The sequence below is a fragment of the Pseudorca crassidens genome, chromosome 20, assembly GCF_039906515.1.
Source record: "Pseudorca crassidens isolate mPseCra1 chromosome 20, mPseCra1.hap1, whole genome shotgun sequence".
NCBI classification, from domain to species: domain Eukaryota; kingdom Metazoa; phylum Chordata; class Mammalia; order Artiodactyla; family Delphinidae; genus Pseudorca; species Pseudorca crassidens.
This window is the reverse complement of record NC_090315.1, coordinates 15,319,927-15,340,931: the sequence shown is the minus strand read 5'-3', so window position 1 is coordinate 15,340,931 and position 21,005 is coordinate 15,319,927. Positions and strand designations below refer to the sequence as shown.

Here is a 21,005-nt window from a genome sequence, read left to right as displayed (position 1 = left end):
GTCTCCCTCGGTTCTAGGCCAGCCCTTCACCCTGGTTTCAGTTTTAAGGGCCAGTGTTTTGCTGTCCTAGTTTTAAATGTGAATTTTTAAAAAGTGGTTGATTTGTTACTCAGCTAGTATTTCCAGGGGCCAGATCTGGGCCACCAGACACAGGTACATCATTAAGCAAGTCCCTGCCTTCATGGAATTGACAGTCTAGAGGGGAGGCGAAAGACTCAGGCACTCAACAGATTACTTCACCAGCACTGATTGCCGCTGTGACAAATGCCATTAAGGAAAAATACAGGGAGCTCGGAGGGCATATGAACGTGTGGAACGCAGGTCCTGGGTCGGGGGAGGGCGGTAGGAGGGCTTCCTGAGGAGGCGCACGTCTGTCTGTGCCGAGGCCTAAAGCTGATCGGTGGTGAGTGGGCAGCATCCAGGCAGAGGAGAAGCAGACCACCTGCTGGGCGAACTGGAAAGCCCTGGACACTGGTCATAATCCTGGTCCCACTGGACTCTGAGGAGACTGCCTCCAAGCGAGGCCCCCCCACCTACAAGCAAGTCCTGCAGCCTATCCAGGCCCGGTTTCCTCATCTGTAAGATGGCAGTGACCTTGGTCATGGTGCCCACTTCATTGGTGGCTGTGAGGGTTAAATGAGTTGCTAGATGTAGGACGTTTAGAACAGCTCCTGGCATGTAGCAGGGGCTCTCTCCTTGTTAACAAGTAATGAAAACTTGTGTGTTGTGGGACTTAACAGCTAATAGAAAATCAGAGAACCCAGCCTAAGGCCAGAATCCAAGTTTGGAAAGAGCTGGACAGGGGCTACCAGACCGGGGACTTGGTGTGGGGCTCAGGGCTGCAGCCATTGGAAACCATTCCCAGGAGGCATTCAGCAGTGTGTGGGGTGGTTTTGGTCTCACAGTGAAGTGGCAGCGACACCACAGGAGTTTAGGACCTGGGGACCAAGGATGCTACAATGCAGAGAATTGGTCTAGTAACAAAGTTGTTCCACCCCGAATGCCAACAGCAGCCCCTTGGGGAGAGTTCTCCCCTAATGTTTCTCCTTGATTCTCCCCTTGCTCTCTGTTTCCTGTTGGGTTCTCCCCCTCCCTTCCCCCCCTTTCTCCCCGCTGTGGAAAGAGGCTGCTCTTGCAGCTGCAGGCTGCCCCCAAATGCCCTGACCACCAACCTCACCTCCTAAAATGTTTATAAGCTGCCCCTGCCCTGTAGCACTTGGAAGCATTTTCTGCCCATCTGGCAGAAAGTGTGAAACCAATTCCTGGTTTATCAATCAGGGTTCTTGTGTTGCAAGCAACAGAAACCAGCTTGGGCCACCTGCAGTAAAAGAGAAACCGGGGTCAAGCAGCCCTGGGGCACCTCGAGGTGGGTGTTCAGGGCCAGCCCAGGGGTAGAGGAGCCAGTGGAGAGTAGCAGTGAAAAGCTCTGACTCTGGAGCTGGCCTCCTGGGCATGAATCCCAACCTCACTACTAATTCATAAGTTCCCCAACCTTTCTGTGCCTCAGTTTGTCAGCTGTAAGATGGGGATAAGAATAGAAGGGTTGGGCTTCCCTGGTGGTGCAGTGGTTAAGAATCCGCCTGCCAATGCAGGGGACACGGGTTTGATCCCTGGTCTGGGAAGATCCCACATGCCGCGGAGCAGCTAAGCCCGTATGCCACAACTACTGAGCCTGCGTTCTAGAGTCCTCATGCCACAACTACTGAAGCCCATGCGCCTAGAGCGTGTGCTCCACAACAAGAGAAGCCACCGCAATGAGAAGCCCGTGCACCACATCGAAGAGTAGCCTCGCTCGCTGCAACTAGAGAAAGCCCACACGCAGCAACAAAGACCCAACACAACCAAAAATAAATTTAAAAAATAAAATAAAATTTCCATCCTGTTGGGAAGAAGTCTCTTGATTCTCCCCTCAGCTTTAAAAAAAAAAAAAAGCAGCTGATTGGCCTAAGCTTGTATTGTGTGGGTGGGCAGGGTCTCATGATTGACAGCCCTCTCCTCCCCAAGCTAGGAGGAAATGGGGAGGAACTGTTGTCCTAGGAAAAGTGGGCTGCTGTCACCTGAAGTTGGGGCACAGATAACAGGTAGGCCCAGACCCCAGGTGTCCTCCATGCTCAGTAATTTGACCCAATAAATGTTGTTATTTGCATGCTTTGTACCATGGCCGGTGCTAAGTACAGAGGACAGAGAAGGAACAATGATGTGCAAGATCTTTTCCTGACAGGTCTCAAAGTTCAGAGGGAAACAGCTGAAAAATGAGGGTCCTGGTTAAGACCAAGAGCTTAGAACAATGCCTGGCTCTTAGGAGGTCAGTATATATTTGTTGAATGAATAAACACACAGAGAAATGCAAGAGGTTTGCAGGAGCACACAACCAATGAGTCTACCCTCCCTCTGGTCTCATCAGTTGTTTTAAAAGAAGCCCATGTTTGCACCTGCAGCCCCTCCAGGGCAGGGTGCAGAGGGGTGTCTACCTGCATATCCTGGCACACTGTAGGCGTTTAATAAATGGGCACTGAGTGATCTCATGGGTGCACGGCCCTGCAGTCCACCCAGTGTGATAGTCAGGGACAGACCCTGGGTTGGGAAGCTGTCTGCTTTCTCTGCTGAACAGGATGTGCAGACGTGGCTCCAGGATGCATCTTTGTGGAATGTGGTTGCTAATACAAATGAGCTTCCTCACGTCACAAGGCATCCATTATGTGGACAGTTGGATGACTCGCTGTGGGACTGGGAGGCTCTTGAGGGGAATTTCATAGCCGCAGTCATGTTTCAGGCTTCCCTTCGGAGAAGGGCTTTTCCCCATGAATGACTCTTAATGAGAAAGATAATAATAGCCGGCACTTTCCAGGTGCCTGACACTGTGCAGAAGGCTTAACCCATGGAATCTCCCAACAGCCCATGAAGCCAATGCTAATATTATCCCCGTGTGCTGAGGCTCAGAGAGGGAAAATAACTTGCCTGTTGGGTTCACAGCAAGTGAGGAAAAGTTTGGGATTTTTATTCCAGAGCGTGGGCTCTTAACCCCGTACACAGCCTCCTTTCTCGTTTAAGTACTAACTTTATTTTATTTATTTATTTTTGGCCGCATCAGGTCTTAGTTGTGGCATGCAGGATCTTTCGTTGTGGCAGGCGGGCTCTTCATTGCAGCACGCAGGCTTCTCTCTAGCTGTGGCGCGTGGGCTCAGTAGTTGTGGCGTGTGGGCTTAGTTGCCCTGCGGCATGTGGGATCTTAGTTCCCCGACCAGGGATTGAACCCCCGTCCTCTGCATTGGAAGGCAGATTCTTAACCACTGGATCACCAGCAAGTCCCAGTACTAACTTTAAAGCAATATTTCGTTAACTTGTATGTGGTACATTATTTAAGAATAAAAAAGTGAGCTTCCTTCCCATCTCTGAAACCTCCATAAAATTAGCCATTGTGACCTAACTCCTTCCAGAAATTCTCTGTGTATATACAACAAACATAAACAAGGTAGCTGTTTACACCAAGGGCAGCAGTCTGCAGCCTATCGGCCATTCGGCCCACCTCCTGTTTTGTTTTGTATTGTTTTTATTTTTTTATTTTATATTGGAGCATAGTTGATTAGCAGTGTTGTGTTAGCTTCAGGTATAGCAAAGTGATTCAGTTATGCATATACATATAACCTTTTTCAAATTCTTTTCCCATTTAGGTTCTTACAGAATATTGAGCAGAGTTCCCTGTGCTATACAATAGGTGTTGTTGGTTATCTATTTCGAATACAGCAGTGTGTACATGTCAGTCCCAAACTCCCAATCTATTCCCACCCCCCCCACACCGCCCTCCACTGCCTGTTTTTGTACGGCCCAGGAGCTAAGAATGGTTTTTTACATTTCTTAATGGTTAAAAAAAGAAATCAAAAGAATATTTTGTGACATGTAAAATTAGATGAACTTGGGGTTTCAGTGCCCATGAGTAAAGTCGTGTTGGAACACAGCCATGCTTATATTGCCAGGGCTGCTTTCACACTGCAGGGCAGAGTTGCGTACTTGAAGCAGAACCATGTGGTCCCCCCAAACTTAAAATATTTACTCTCTGGCCATTTACAGGAAAAGGTTTCTGATCCCTGCACGAGGCAGTGTGTCTTCGAGCTCTTTTCTTGTGCAGTAACTGTGTTCCCGTCCCCCTCACCCATTAATTTATTTCATGGAAACAGGCAAGCGGTGAGTGGGCTAAGCCCAGGTGTGTGGCTAGAGGTGGGTTGGATGGTGTGTCCACTCCCGCTCACTCTAAGCATTTCTCGGGCACCAGCTGGGTGGGAGGCCCCTGACTGGCAGCCCGAGCATGTCCAGGCTTGACCTCAGGAGTCCGCAGGCCACTGGGGGAGTCAGACATTATCAAGCAGTCCCACAGATGGATGTATTCAGGTCTGCGGTCACAGACCACCTCTGACTCTCTGCCCATCACTTCTGCCTGGTTTTTATTTGTGACACTTTTAAAAAAGTAGGTCATACGTCTGTATGCTTCAAAAGTCAATTCTGTGTGCATGCCTCTGTGTGTGAGTGCGCATGTGTAGATGTACACACTGAGCAGCTCTCCTACCCCTTTCCCTGCCCACCTTGTTCTCCACCCCTTAAGTAATCATTTGTATTAGTCTCTTGCATATCCTTTTAAGGTTTCCTTATGCAAATACGAATGTCTATTTTTATCTTCCCCTCCTTTCTTATACAAAATGCACCCTACTCCACACCCTGTCCTGCACTTTGCTTTTTTTTTTTTTTTTAACTTACCGGCACAACCTGAGATCTCTCGTTATCCAGCCCAGTGGCTAAACACTGAAGGATGGGTAGGAATTAATTAAGGGAGAGGGAAAGATGTGTACCAGGGCAAGGGGGGCATGAGGAAGAGCATTCTAGGCCAGGAGAACAGTGTGTGTCGAGGTCCTGGGGAGTGTGGCTTCCTCCAGAGCAGAGAGGAGGCCTGTGAGACTACAGCAAGAGGGGAGGGGCCTACTCTAGCTGCAAGGGCCTGATGGTCAAGGGAGGGACTGTGGCCTTGATTCTAGGAGCACCTGGGTGTGGGGTTCTGCTCTGTTTCCTTTGATGCCCTGCTTTTCTCTGGGGCCAAGTACACATGGCCTTTATCACACATGGCCAAGGAGAGGCCAAGAATGTCCTTGAGAACAGGTTACTGAGTGTGGTTAATAATGAAAGAAAATGTCTCCTGCCAGCTGTTTCCAGGAGGCGTGATCTGGTGTCCAGGGGTTTACAGTCCTGTACCTCCGACCTCCATGGTCCTTAACAATCAATCATGTGACAGAGGTCAAGTCCAATCACCTCTCAGCTTTTCAGTGGACATGGTCATGGTGTGTTTGGAGGGTAACACACACTGGGCTTGGTTCTAAGGTTGCCACATAGTAGTGGCTCAGTATGTGGTAGTGATAGCTTCGATTATTTTTACAGGGCTGCCTCAGGCTCAAACTTCGTTAGTGTAGCTCACAGTGAAGACTTTTGATTAGGAAGCCTGGTCACCTGGGTTCTAGTAGCCCCTCTACATTTACTGTCTCTGTTGGGCAGGTTACTTAAACTCTTTGTACTTGATTTTGGTCATCTATAAATGAAGATGGTAATACCTGCTTTTTGGTCCTGTGCTAAGGATGAAATGAGGTAACATTTGTATTGCACTTAAAATAGTGCACAGCAAGTAGTGACATCAGGGGATGCCAGCTATTATTATCACATTACTGTACACCCTCTGCTTTCCATCCGGAGGTCTGTCCACTGTATACTCAGGGGAACTTGATGTCAGTGATGGCAGTACCACCACCATTTCAGGAGAGCAGTTCCCTTCATTTGCAGTAACATCTTTTCCAAAGAACATCTGCAGATACCTGGAGAAAAGGAATGTCCGTTTAGTCAGGAATGATAATTCCACCAGACTTCCCTTTATGTTATTGGCCATATAAAGTCACGTGACCACTCTTAACTGCAAGGAGGGCTGGGAAATAGTTTCCTAATTGTCTCTCCCAGTAGAATACAAATAACATAATCACAGACATGCTCAGTGAATATTTGCAAGCATATAAACTCATTTACCAATCTAGCCATCATGAGGCATCCCAGCATTTTACACGTGTCCGTGTTGTGGTCAGTTTGCAGAAAGTGACCCGTGGAATGTGGCAAAACAGCTGGCCCCCAATCTAAAGTGCTGGAAGGAGGCTTGTGAGGGACACAGTTTTAAAGCCTCCTGAGTTGTATCTATCTAATCAGGGAAATAATTATACCTCCTAGACCAAAGTCGAGGGGCAGGCTCTGGGAACTGGGCCCAGAGCAGCCAGAGAAAGGCTGCAGAACCGGTTTCTTAAATTTATGGTTGCCAAGGGGGGAAAGCGGGGGAGGGACAAATTGGGAGATTGGGATTGACGTATACAGGCTACTGTATATAAAATAGATAACTAATAAGGACCTACTATATAGCACAGGGAACCCTAAATACTCTGAATTTGAAAGAATCTAAAAAAGACTGATATATGTATAACTGATTCACTTTGCTGTACAGCAGAAACTAACACAACATTGTAAATCAACTATACTCCAATTAAAAACAAAAACAAAAACTGGTTTCTTGGGGCAGGTCTGTTTACCTGCTTGTCTGATTCCTAGTGAACAATCCCATTGGCTCCCAGAGGCCTCCCACATCGGCTCCTCCCTTGGGCTGGACCTCTCTTTGCAGATGACTAAGCCCCCTGGGGCCGCGGAGTGCCTACTGTGTGTCTGGTGCTGTCCGAAGTGCTGGAGATAAAATAATAGGTAACATTTACTGGGTGCTCACCGTATGCCAGGCATTGCAGGTGCTTCACTCATTTAATCTTCTCAGTAGCCCCATGAGGTGGGTCTTGTGTTAGGCCTATTACAGATGTGTAAAAAATAAAGTTTGTTTGTTTGTTTTTTCCTTTATTAAAGTATAGTTGATTTATGATATTGTGTTAGTTTCAGGTATACAGCAAAGTGATTCAGTTATTTCAGATTCTTTTCCCTTATAGATTATTACAAGATATTGACTATAGTTTTCTGTGCTATACAGTGGGTCCTTGTTTGTTATCTGTTTTATGTATAGTAGTATGTATATGTTAATCCCAAACTCCTAATTTATCTCTGCCTCCCGTTTCCCCCTTAGGTAACCATACATTTGTTTTCTATGTCTGTGAGTCTATTTCTGTTTTATAAATAAGTTCATTCCTATCATTTTTTTAAGATTAAGTTTGGGGTTTTTTAATTGAGGTATAGTTGATATAACATTACATTAGTTTCAGATGTACAATGTAGTGATTTGATACTTGTATGTATTGCAAAATGATCCTCAAGTCTTTATTTAAAAACCCTTATTTTACATAATGCTCAATGTTTTAAAATTATATTTGTTATCTCACAATAACATAAGCCTTTTCAATGATGGCTTATTTTGTTAGATTGATTTTTTTAAAAATAAACTTTTAATTTAAAAAATTAATTAATTAAATTTTGGCTGCGCTGGGTCTTTGTTGCTTCATTAGGGCTTTCTCTAGTTGCGGCGAGCAGGGGCTACTCTTCGTTGCAGTGCATGGGCTTCTCATTGCGATGGCTTCTCTTGTTGCAGAGCATGGGCTCTAGGCGCGTGGGCTTCAGTAGTTGTGGCACATGGGCTCAGTAGTTGTGGTGCATGGGCTTAATTGCTCCGCAGCATGTGGGATCTTCCTGAGCCAGGGTTCAAACCCGTGTCCCCTGCATTGGCAGGTAGATTCTTAACCACTGTGCCTCCAGGGAAGCCCCTCTCCTATTTTATCTTCTAAGAGTTTCATAGTTTTTCATTTTACATTTAGGTCTGTGACCCATTTTGAGTTTACTTTTGTGAAAGGTGTAAGCTCTGTGTCTAGATTTTTTTTTTTTTTGCATGTGGATGTCCAACTATTCTAACACCATTTGTTGAAAAGATTATCTTTGCTCCATTGTATTGCCTTTGGTCCTTTATCAAAGATCAGTTGACTGTATTTATGTGCATCTATTTCTGGGCTTTCCATTCTGTTCTGTTAATCTATTTATCTATTCTTCAGCCAATACCACACTGTCTTGACTATTGTAGCTTTGTAGGGAGTCTTGAAGTCAGTTAGTGTCAGTCTTCCCACTTTGTTCTTCTCCTTCAGTATTGTGTTGGCTCTCCTGGGTCTTTTGCCTCTCCATATAAACTTTTGAATCAGTTTGTCAATATCCATAAAATAATTTGCTGAGATTATGTAGAATCTATAAATCAAGCTAGGAAGGACTGATATCTTGACCATATTGAAGCTTACTGTTTATGAACATGGAATATCTCTCTCCTTATTTAGTTCTTTGATATCTTTCATCAGAATTTTGTAGTTTTCCTCATATAGCGTTCTTTTTTTAAAAAAAATACATTTATTTATTTATTTTTGGCTGCATTGGGTCTTCGTTGCTTCACGTGGGGTTTCTCTAGTTGCGGCGAGCAGGGGCTAATCTTGGTTGCGGTGTGTGGGCTTCTCGTTGCGGTGGCTTCTCTTGTTGCAGAGCATGGGCTCTAGGCACGTGGACTTCAGTAGTTGTGGCACACGGGCTTAGTAGTTGTGGCTCACGGGCTCTAGAGCGCAGGCTCAGTAGTTGTGGCGCACAGGCTTAGTTGCTCCGCAGCATGTGGGATCTTCCTGGACCAGGGCTCGAACCTGTGTCCCCTGCATTGGCAGGCGGATTCTTAACCACTCTGCCACCAGGGAAGCCCTCATATAGCACTCTTATATGTATTTTATTATATCTTTACCTAAGTATTTCATTTTGGGTGGTGCTGATGTAAATGATAATTGTGCTTTTTTTGTTTGTTTGTTCTTTTGGTGCTTTGGATCTTCGTTGCTGCATGCAGGCTTTCTCTAGTTGTGGTGAGCGGGGGCTACTCTTCATTTTGGTGCATGGGCTTCTTGTGGCAGTGGCTTCTCTTGTTGGGGAGCATGGGCTCTAGGCATGCGGGCTTCAGTAGTTGTGGCACGCGGGCTCAGTAGTTGTGGCTCATGAGCTCTAGAGTACAATCTCGGTAGTTGTGGCACACGGGCTTAGTTGCTCCGCGGCATGTGGGATCTTCCCGGACCGGGTATCGAACCAGTGTCCCTTGCATTGGCAGGAGGACCACTGCACCACCAGGGAAGTCCCGATAATTGTCTTTTTAATTTCAGATTCCACTTGTCAGTTGCTGGTATATAGGAAAGCGATTGACTTTTTTATATTAACTTTATATCCTGTAGCCTTGCTATAATCACTTCCAGGAGGTCGTTTTTTCTCCCCTCAATTCTTTAGGATTTTTGACATATGATCATGTCATCTGCAAATAAAGGCAGTTTTGCTTCTTCCTTCCTAATCTGTATTTTTAAAATTTCCTTTTCTTATTACATTAGCTAGGACTGCCAATACAATGTTGAAAAGCAGTGGTGAGAAGGGACATCCTTGTCTTGTTCCTGATCTTAGTGGCAAAGCTTTGAGTTTCTCACTATTAAGTATGATGTTATGAAATTGACTTTTCTCTCATTTGTCCCCCTAAGCCAAACATTTGGAGGGTAGGGGTGTTGCATCTACTTCCCTTAGCCCAATCCTGACCATGTAATCGGTTTTAAAAACATGTCAATGAATGAGTAAATAAATGACTCTAGTGGTACAACGAACAGCTAAACAGAACTTACTTGCAGTATTTTCTGGGCAGATGTCAAATCAGAGTTAGATAGGCGGTAGAGGGTAGTGATTGTCAATAGAGTTTGGAGCCATGGGCTGGTGTTCAAATCTGTAGTTGTGAGGTTTAAATAAATTGGAATTTTAAAGTGTCTGGAAAACAGGCACATGTGTGAGAGTTATCTACTGCCGTTAGGTGTTATGTGGTAGTTTTGACTGTGAAGAATAGTTGAGTCTTAGCTTCAGGTGTGTAGAGAGACAAGCTCAATTCCAGGGGAAATGAAGTTCAACTCATGAGCCTGAGAACAAGTGATTTCAGCCAAAAATGGCTGCTTGGCACTGATGTGGAATTGTAAATCCAGCCCTGATCAATATGTTTGCTTAGTACAGGTATGATTAGAGTTGGAATTTTTGGAGTTGTGTTCTTTGTGGGAGAAGTTGGGAGAAAGATGCAGCCTGGCTGAATCTCCTGAGAACAGTGAGTCCCTTTCCCAGATGCCCTGTCGTTCCAGTCTTAGGGAGCACTGCCATACACCCTGTGCAGCATGGGGCAGGGCAGTGGGTAAGGGCTCTGCACTGTATTCAGTCCTTGCTAAAGTGTGACCTTGGGCAAGTGACATAGCCTTTCCAAGCTTCGGTGTCCGTCTCTGCAAAACAACGAGAAAAACAAGATACTACATCTCAAGCCTATTAATGAACTTGGAACTAGTAAAGCACCTTGCACAGTTTCTGACACGTAGTAAGTACACATTAAATGTTAGCCACAATACTGTTATTATAATTGTAATTGTTACTATCATGCTTTAAATTGCTGTGGAACATGGCTGGTCTGCTATTCCACAAATATCTCCTATGCAGGCCACTCTGTAGCAAACCAGAGTGTCATAGTCTTGGTGAACCCGCAAGAAGATAATAGTTATTTATTTCATTAACCTGAATAGAAATAAAGATTCATGTATTCATTCAACAAATATATATATATATATATATATATATATATATATATATATATATATATATATATATATGCCTTCTACTCCACGCCAAGCACTGTTGTAAGGTTGTAAGCCCCAAGTACACAGTGGACAAGACAGGCCCAGTCCCTGCCCTCCTGGAGTGCAAGGTCCGGTGGGGGAGACAGACTAGAAATAAACAGTGTATATCAGAGGTGATTGGTAGCGCTAAACTAAACTGAAGCAGGATACTGAGATGTGAGCGGTGGTAGGAGGGCTACCTTGGCTAGTGGGGTCAGGAAGATGTCATTTGATCTGAGACTTGAAGGATAAAAAGGTGCCAGCCATGCAAAGAGGTGAAGAAAGAAGATGCCTGGCAGAGAGAACAGCAAGTGCAAAGGCCCTGAGGTGGGAATGAGCTTGGCAAGTTGTAGGAAAAGAAAGGAGGCTGTCCTGGCTTCAGTTAGGTGAACAAGGGTGAGAATGTGTGGGAGGGATTTGTAGGCCCTGAGTTTCCTCCCTGAAGCCTGTGCTTTCTTCCATCCCTGGGAGTGTTTAAAGAGAAGGGCTGTGGAGGGCTGACTTCAGCACCTAGAAGGAGGCATGCGGGGACCAGAGGCCTGGCCCCTGCCTCACTCTCACCGACGTTCTCAAAGCCCTAACCCAGGGATTTCAGGCCATGAGGAAGAGACCCTTTGCCCCACGGCTGAGTTCTCCGACTTCCCAGCCAAGAATGTGGTTTGCATTTTTTTTTGTCTCAAAGGTGGCCTAGCCGTGCTGTTGTGCACAGCAAAGTCTCAGCGCTGTGTGCCGGAAGCCCACTTTCTTCTTCCGCACAGGAGGACAGCTGAAAGCTAGCTGCCCTGGAGAAGTGCCAGGAAGCAACCTGGCCACACCGAGCCTGCTTCTTGGGGATGTGGGGGATTCTTTGTACTGACGGTGAGGAAGGTATTAAAGCCCCAGGTCTTGGTGGGAGAGACCAGAGCAGCAGGGAGGAGCCTAGACTCTGGGATTCCGCTCTGGCTTCACCACCTACCAGCTGTGTGACCTTTGGGCAAGGAGCTCACCTGTGCCTTGCCTTAGCTTTCTCATCTGTAGAACAGGGAAAATAGCTCCTATGCTTAGAAACGTGCACACAGGAAGTGCTGGCTATCATTATCATTACCTTCCGATTTGAAATCACAGTGAGATAAGTTCCTCTTCCTTCTAGTTTCTTGTGAACAGTTAAGACGCTTGGATTTACTCCTGTTTCTCCACATAGGCCTAGTTCTTGCCCAGGAGCTTGGCGTCTGGCAGACAGCCAGGCTCTGGGTGCCAAAAGCGCCGCTGCTTCTGGGGGACAGGTTATTCAATGCCAGGAAGCTGAGAGTTGATAGGGTGTTTGTCACCAGGGGTCAGGGGTTGTGTGGCGCCTCTATAGGGTGGCTGCTCCTACCTGCCAGGGAGAAAAGACTGCTTCCTCCAGGGCAGTGCTTCTGTGCTTCTCAACCCTGAGACTGAGTTGTTATTGAATTGGGAGGGTGGAGCTGGACTATTAAAACCTAACCCGCCCCCCCCAAAAAAAACTTCCCCAGGACTTCCCCCGCCCCCCACCATGTGAAGGGCCTGAGGCTCAAGCAGGGAGAATCTTTTCAGTGCTCCCTAAGGTGCCACCAGGATTTCCAATCACTGAATGTACCTGGGAATCTTGTTAAAATGCAGATTCTGATTCAGCAGGTCTGGGGAGGGGCGAGTGTCTGCATTTCTAAGGCGCTCCCAGGTGTTATTGATGCCGCTGCTCCCTGGACCACAACTCTGAGGTTCAAGAGTCTAGAAGTTGGCGTCACAGCCTGCAGAATCTCAGACCCCCACACAGAATCCCAGTCTGCATTTTTACCGACTCCCCTGGTGATTCAACCTTCTTTACAGTTTGAGAGCCTAGACCCAGGGTTGCTCAGCTTCGACACTGTCGACCGTTGAGGGCAGATCATTCTTTGTTGTGGGGCTGTCCTGTGCATCGTGGAACAGTTAGCAGCATGAGACTACCCATGAGACGCCAGTAGCAGCCCCCCACCGCCAGCCATGATATTCAAAAATGCAACTGTCCCTGGGGTAGGGGTGGCGAAATTGCCCTCAGAAGCAAACCAGTGGCCTAAAGCCCTCAAGCTTAGCCATGCCTGGGAATCTCTGGGCCAGGTGGGCACACAGGTGTGTGTCCAGGCCCCGCAGCAGAGGTCATGGCTGCTTTAGTTCTGGGTGGGGTCAGAATTCGTACGAAGAATAAACACACAAACCTCCAAGCAAGCCAAATAATTATAAGTGGACCATAATTACTGCTGTCTCACAGCTGGTCAGCAGGAGCCAAGAACCCTACCCCAACTCTAGGCGACTGTGCCCTTTGCCACCAGCAGGCCAGTGGGCTCCTTTGAGAGAATCTGCTTTTTTAAAAAATATGTAGCTGGTGGGTAATCACAGCGTCTTAGAGGCCGGGTGGAAATCTCTGCCCTCGCAGTGGGTGTGAATGTGCTTAACTGGGCCACTCTTAACTACAGTAGCAAACACTTATGTAGCTCTTAGCACCAGGCCCTACTCTAAGTGTTTTTTTTTTTTTTTTTTGCGTTACGCGGGCCTCTCACTGTCGTGGCCTCTCCCGCTGCGGAGCACAGGCTCCGGACGCGCAGGCTCAGCGGCCATGGCTCATGGGCCCAGCCGCTCCACGGCACGTGGGATCTTCCCGGACCGGGGCACGAACCCGTGTCCCCTACATCGGCAGGCGGACTCTCAACCACTGCGCCACCAGGGAAGCCCCCTAAGTGTTTTTAAATCCCCACAACAACCCATGACATTGGTACCATTATTATCCCCTTTTTCCAGATGAGGAACTAAGACACAGAGAGGGGAGATAACTTGTCTGAGGTCCCACAGCTGGTAAGTGGCAAAGTTGGGATTTGTACCCAGGCCATCTGGTTTCAGAGTCCTTGCTCTTAAGCACCCTGTGGACATATCGGGAGGTTGGACAGGACTGAGATTGCTCACTGCTTGATCTCTCTGGGGATGTGAGAAAGGCCCTGCCAGTGCAGCAAGGAGCAGTCCCAATTCCAGACCTTCAGGGAAGAAACAGCTCCCCACGTCCCCAGAACAAAGGCCGTGGAGTACACCTGAAACTAGCACAACATTGTTAATCAACTATACTCCAATATAAAATAAAAATTAAAAAAAAAAATTAATAGGAAAAAGTCAGGCAAGATTATTCATTAAAAAAGAGAGAAGGCTTAAAGAAAATTAAAAAGCAAAAAAGAACACAAGTATAGATGCTGCAGAGATTAAACATATATTGTGAATAACTTTATGCCAATCAAGCTCAGAATTCACAGGAAACAGATCCACTCCTAGAGAGAGAAAACTTACCCAAAATTACTCTGTAGAAATAACAAACTGAATAGTACTAAAATAATTAACAAAAATTAATTAGACACTGATGGTTGTACAACATTGTGAATGTGGTTAATGCCACTGAATTGTATGTTTAAAAGTCATTACATTGCAAATTATATGTTATATATATTTTACTACAATTTAAAAAAATGTAAAAAAATAAAACCCTCAATCTAGAAGACAACAACAACAACAACAAAGGCCGTGGAGAAAACTTAAGGGCAGGGCTGGGGAGAGAGCATTGTCACTGGCCAGTCATCTTCATCCTGGAAAGCCCTAGCCTGGCTGCTGGGCCCCACCTGCACCTGAGTTCAGTGGGCTCATTACTGAGAAGGGGGAACAGCGCAGAGCAGCAGTTACCAGGCGGTGTGCAGCTGCCGAGCTGTATCCTGCCCTCGGAATTGACCAGGGCTCCCTCGCACTGTGATGCCCTGTAGCAGAGATGACAGTCCACCGTGATTTCTTGGAATTAGAGACCGATTTCTCTTAGGGGGCTTGCTGGAAACAGGGTGGAGATTTGGGACGTTTGGAATTTGGGTGTGAGGCTGCAGAGGCTTTCAGCTAATGGCTTTGGAGTCACACTGTAGGCACTAGGCTCTTTGTTTTTATTTATTTTTATTTTATTATTATTATTTTTTAATTATTTTTTTGCGGTACGCGGGCCTCTCACTGCTGTGGCCTCTCCCGTTGCGGAGCACAGGCTCCGGACGCGCAGGCTCAGCGGCCATGGCTCACGTGCCCAGCCGCTCCGCGGCACGTGGGATCTTCCCGGACCAGGGGCATGAACCCATGTCCCCTGCATCGGCAGGCGGACTCTCAACCACTGCACCACCAGGGAAGCCCTATTTTTAAAATATTTCTTTATTTCCTTATTTCTTTGGCTGTGCCACGTCTTAGTTGCAGCTTCAGCCTCTATGGAGCCACATTTGTTCATCCTAAAACAAGGATTATGCTAGTCCCTACTTCATAATGATGCTGTGAGCATTCGGTGAGCCAGAACCTGTGAGGCAGTTAGCACAGGGCCTGGTGCTCATAGCCCCACAAGCATTAGCTATCATGATTTAATTATCAATCAAGAATGGGCCTGAGGCCTAGCAACCAGGGGAGGAGAAAACCTTGCACAGAATAATGTTATGAATGTGCCGGTTTTAGAAAACTCCACTTTGGTCAGCCAGCTTCCCTTTAGGCACAAGAGACAGTGACATGAGGCTCTGTCTGGTTGTGTCAGGGACTCTTTTCCTCCTTTGAGAGGAGAGTTGGCCTCTTGGGGCTGAATAACTTGAGCTAAAAGGGGACGTGAGGAAGCCGGGGAGTGGAGGTGCACCAGGGCCTCAGGCCCGAGTTCCACTCCGGTTCCCTTATGTGCTGGCTGCGTGGGCAGTTATGCAGGGCGAGGGTGAGCGTGGGGATTGGCCAGCCTGGATTCCAGCTCCTAGCTGCATGACTTTAGGCAAATTCCTCAATGTCAGTGTTCAGTCGGCACAGAGCTTGGTCAGCGCTGGCTGTTCTGGGGGCAGCAGGGTAGTGAGGAGGTTAGGAGGGTGGGCCCCTGGGTTAGTCACCTGGATTCAACCCCGGCTGTGTCACATCCACACTGGGGGACCTTGAGCAAGTGACTTAATCCCTTCTGAACCTCAGTTTCCTCATTTGTGAACTGAGGGTGATACTGCTTTACATGGGGCCATGTGAGGATCATGCGTTTTTCTATATAAAGTCCTTAAAGCAGTACGTAGCGCAGGGAAAGTCTTTAGTGCACATTGGCTATTATTATTATTATTATTAAAAACCCATCCTGGAAGACAATGTAAGTGAAAAGTATGAACCATGGATCTATTCCAGGGGGACAGAGCCCGAATGAGGGAGTTTGGGAGAGATCTCAGCCTCCAGAGGGGTTGTTTACAGCTAGCATTGGAGCTTTTGTGTTTCTAGAATGTAAGTGAAAGAATGTGCAAAGGAAAGGGGAGCGGGGTAGGAGCTGCTGACTAGCAATGATGTCCTATTGCCATAGGGACAGGTTTCCCAAAGTCAGATCATTCCACTAGATAATTTGAGGTGGTGGTATGAATAAACACCTTACACATTTTAATAGCTGTACTTTTATTTTCATGTGTAACAGGAAAAGAATTTCAATAGCTCGTCAAACCCAGTATCCCATGGCTGTTTCTGCTTTGGATGAGGCTAACGATGGTATGCAAGCCAAAATAAAAGTGAGTGCAGTTAAAGAAAAATGCAAAGTAAGTCATATTACAGGTGGTCTGAGGATATGGCAAAAATGGTGTCAGTGCGTACAGATTCTTTTAACCTTGTTTTTCAGCCTTGGAAAGCCTGAGCCTCCCTCGGGAGGCTGCTGAGCTTTTAGACCCCCTTTGCCTCTCTTCTCCTTGGCTGTCTCATGCCACTGAAGGAGGGGTTGTAGCTGCCTCAGCGTAGGGCAGCAGCCCTGGTGACTGTAGTTCCCTCCGTCAGAGGCAGCAGGACGGGTGCTGAAATGTACCAGGTGTCTGCAGCTGGCACCTGCTCTCTCTGCCATGGGATGTGGAAGCTGTGGTATGGCCTCGAGCAGCTTATTGTGATAATGGTAATGATCTTTAACCAACATCGACTGAGCGCCAACAAGCACTCATACTAAGCACTTTACACGCATGATGGCGTTGAAACCCCGCTCTGTGAGGTGATATGTCAGTGAGGACACGTGGGGCTGCAAGAAACAAGATGCCTGGTGAATCTTGGCTGAGCGGTAGAGACGAGTGATTCTCTCATTGCAAAGTGTGGTTGGCTCCACAGTGGGTACAGAGGTTCATTGACACCTCCGAGAACTGGGTGCTTTCTCTCCTTCTGTTTCACAGCCCTCTGTGTACATGTGTTTCATCCTGATGTTGCATGGTCATGGGATGGCCACCCCAGCCCTATGATCACATCCTTATGCACAGTATCCCAAGTAGGGAGAAGAGGCAGGGGGAAAGGCTTTCTCTTCTTGTGCCTTTCCTCTCTAAAGGGAATATGTGCCCATAGACACCCCTAACCCCAGCAGACGTCTCTGTCTCTCATTGGTTGTAAAGGAGTCACTGGCTGCCCCTAGCTGCAGGGGAGGCTGGGAGAGTGGATGCCTGTATGGTGGGAGGAAGCACAAGAAGTGGGAGTTGGGAATGGCCATAAGCTATACCACCAACTGTCTGCTGCGGGTGTGCTCTCTTACTACCCCCTCGGAGGATGAGAAAAATCAAGGATCAGAGAGGTGAGAAGATGACTTGCTTGCCAAGGATCTCATAGAGCTTGTGGTGGCAGAGCAGGATTTGAACCCACGTCTTTCCTTCTGCGGAGCCTGCGGTCTTAACCTCTGTACGGTACTGCCTTGCCGGCAGGGGACACCCAGATGGTTGTAATGCAGGGTGTTGAGTGGTGAACCCCAGGTGCTGGGAGAACTCAGAGGAAAGAGAAATTCTGCTTGGGTATGGTCAGGGAGAGCGAGCTGTAGAGAAGAGAGAAGAGTGTGTAGAGAATCATGGCCAGTGATTGGGCTGGCTTTTGAAAGATGCATTGGAGTTCTGCCAGGTGCATAGGGATAATGGCATGAGGAGGGTGGGCCCCAGGCAGAGGGTACAGCATAAACAAAAGTGGGGGGATGGGACAGTGCATGCTGGGTGGGTTAATCAAGGCTCTTTTGATTGTGAGATGAATTTGTCTTCCGTCACTGGGAAGTCTGGAGGGCGGAGCTTCACACCTAGCCGGATAAGGGGGCTCTGTTGCTTTTCCTTGCTCTGCTTGGCTTCACTGTACAGACTGGCTGGGTTCAGGTGAAAATTCTCCTGCTTTATCAACCCAGTGAAAAGAGGCTTTCTTGTCCTCAGGTTCTTTAAATCTGCTCTGACAAAAATACCATAGACTAGGTAACTTACAAACAATAGAAATTTCTTTTTTCACAATTCTAGAGCCTGCGAAGTCCAAGGTCAAGGCGCTGCAGATTCGGTGTCTGGTGAGGATCCACCTCCTGGTTCACAGATGACCATCTTTTTGCCATGTCCTCACATGGAAGAAGGGGCAAGCGAACTCCCTGAGACCTCCTTTATAAGGATGCTAATCCCATTCATGAGGGCTGTGCCCTCCAGGCCTAATTACTTCCCAACGGCCCCACCTCTTAATACCATCACATTGGAGATTAGGTTTCAACATATGAATTTGGTGGGGGGGGGCACAGAACATGCAGTTTGTAGCAGTAGGTCATGTGCCTATCTCTGAAGGTGGTGTCTAAAGCAGGGTTGAAGGATGAGCAGTGCGCCACAGCCTTGCCAGGATAGAGGAGTGTGACCTTCAGCCGCCGTACTCAGTTTCCTCATCTGAAAAATGGGACTAATATAATTATCCCTACCTCATACGTAGGGTCTGCGGTAGATTCCACATAGAGAGTGTTCACCAGTGCAGGTAGGAAGTGTTCTGTGGAACCTAGAGCAGTGGCCTCCCAAGTGTAAGGCCCTGAATGCTACCTTGCCGGGACCCGGCGTTGTCATTTAAACCTTGCTTGCTTGCATACGACTATCAGCTCTGGCACGTAAGAGCTGTGCAACCCTGAGCAGATGACTTTGCCTCTCTGTACCTCAATTTCCACATCTGTACCAGGGAGAAAAATGCTTAGGACACTGCCAGGCACATGGTAGACATCAGTAATTTTTTTTTTTTCTTTTTTTTGGTCTTTTGGTTTGGCCACACTGCGCGGCATGTGGGATCTTAGTTCCCCAATCAGGGATCAAACCCACTCCCCCTGCAGTGGAAGCACAGAGTCTTAACCACTGGACTGCCAGGGAAGTCCCAGTAAATATTTTTTTTTTGATGAGTACATGAATAGAAGAGCTGAGTCAGAAGATACATGCAGGTTGTTAAACCTTTTTGGATCCGTATTGCCAAGAGGTCCTGCAGAAAGGCATTACTCCATCATAGAAGCTGAGATGACCCATTTCCCTACTGCTTAGTCAACACTAGGTCTTACCTTCTAGGAAAAAATTCATTGTTATTTTGGTCAGTAAAGAAACCAGCTTAATATTGTGGACACATAAGAACGTATCTGTATATTTCAGACCTGCAAACTGAAACATGTAAAGGTGAGATGACGTAATGTCTGGGATTTACTTTTCTAAAAAAATATTTATTTATTTGTTTGTTTATTTGTTTAGCTGCGACACACGGAATCTTCGTTGCCGCGTGCGAGATCTTTGTTGCAGCATGTGGAATCTTTTAGTTGCTTCATGTGGGCTTTTAGTTGTGGCATGCATGCGGGGTCCAGTTCCACGACTGGGGATGGAACCCAGGCCCCCTGCATTGGCAGTGAGGAGTCTTAACCACTGGACCACCAGGGAAGTCCCTAGGGTTTACTTTAAAGTACTTCAGGCGGAAGAAGAAGGGAAGAAAAGGAATGGATAGGGAGTAGATGAAGCTAATAGGGCAGACTTTTTGATAACTACTGAATCTTCATTTGAGTACATTGGGAGTTCATTGTACCTTTCTCTCTCTACTTTTTTAGAATGTTGACAAAATTGAGAAAACCAGCACCCCCAACACACACACACACACACACACACACACACACACACACACACAGAAAGCCTGAAGATTGGACAGTTGTGAAACATTACTGAGCCCCCGCTGTACACAGGCATTGAGAAGTACCCCGGGGCCCAGGTGGGTGTTGGAAAAATGACAGCCTTATAGCCCTCTGTTACCCCAGCCTTTCTCTGCATGGATCCCCTTTGAGGGGAGATCCTTTTGGCTCAGCACCTGGAAGGATAGTAGCTCTCAGACCCCAAGGCGCAACTTCTCATCTCCTTCCCTGATCCAGGCATTCAGGGACCTTTTCCTGAAATGGAGGTTTTCCCTTCCTAGCCTGGAGGGAAGACAAACTCTCTAGTGATTACCTCCTGGGAAAAGCCCTCTTGGTTGTGCATCTGGTTTTGACTTGGGGTAAAGGGAGTCAGGAGCTGCTTTTCTCCAAAGATCTATGTGATGTTGGCAAAAACATAACTGGCTGATCCTCCACAGTGACTAAATATTGACTCTAGCCCTACTAAGCCTCTGAACATGCAAGAGCAGTCCTTGCCCATCCCTGTCGAATAGCTGTGGTCCCTAGCCCTTTCTCCAGATTCACATGTAAATAGGTGGTAGGCTGTGAGTTTTCCAGGCTGTTCTCTATCCCATTGCGAGGTGAAGTTAGGGTGGGGCTTTCACAACCCATCTGGCACTGGGTGGGGTCTCAGTCAGTGGAGGGTGATCCACCCAGTAACTGACCCCTGGTCCCCTCCAGAAAGGTCATCTTTTAAGAATGTTACTTAGGCAGCTCAGCAGAAACCCACGTGTGCATGTGGTCAACTGTAGCTTCCGGCTGTCTCACTTCTGCTGAATTTCAGCAATTTCTTATTTCCTTTGGGAAACAAAATGAGTCTGGAGAGAAGTATGAATAATCATGATGACAAACTTGGCAATAGGGACGTTGGGAACCTTGCCCTGAAGCTCATAGTCGGTGTCATTGTTACCAGGTTCTTGAGCAGTTGGACCAGGGGAAAGAGGGCACCTGGGGCCAGATGGCCTGGGTTCAAATCCCAGCACCACCACTTAACGGCCATGTGACCTCGGGAAAGTCGCTTAACCTCTCTGCCTCAGTTTCCTCATCTATAAAATGATAATAGTACCTGCCTTATAGGACTGTAAAGGTTAAATTAAATACTCTGTAAAATGTTTAAAATGGCATCTTCTAAAGTAGTTGCTCAGTTAATAGTGGTGGTGGCGATTATTGTATCCTACTGTTACGGTCATGCAGAGTTAGGATTGAGAACCACTGGTCTGTAATAGTGGTTCAGATGGAAACAGAAGTTGGAGGATCAGCAGAGGGGAGCATTCTTCCTTCCCGAGTCTGTAGTTTGGGGAAATAGACTTAATTTCGCCATTTAAAAATATTTTTCATTTGATGTTTAAAATCTAGAAAAGAACAGGTGA

The 21,005-nt window shown here is 47.0% G+C and overlaps 1 protein-coding gene across 14 annotated transcripts in view; it reads left to right on the top strand.

Annotated features, from left to right (window-relative positions):
- Positions 1 to 21,005, top strand: part of SIPA1L3 (signal induced proliferation associated 1 like 3) — a 237,344-nt gene that overhangs the window by 52,853 nt on the left and 163,486 nt on the right. For 2 of the 14 annotated variants that reach the window (XM_067719498.1, XM_067719501.1), the window contains exon 2: positions 16,144 to 16,261. The exons of 11 other annotated variants lie outside the window; for them this stretch is intronic. The gene's annotated coding sequence lies outside the window, so the exon portion shown is untranslated. The remainder of the gene's footprint in view (positions 1 to 16,143; positions 16,262 to 21,005) is intronic. One more of the 14 variants, XM_067719499.1, reaches the window with a different exon arrangement.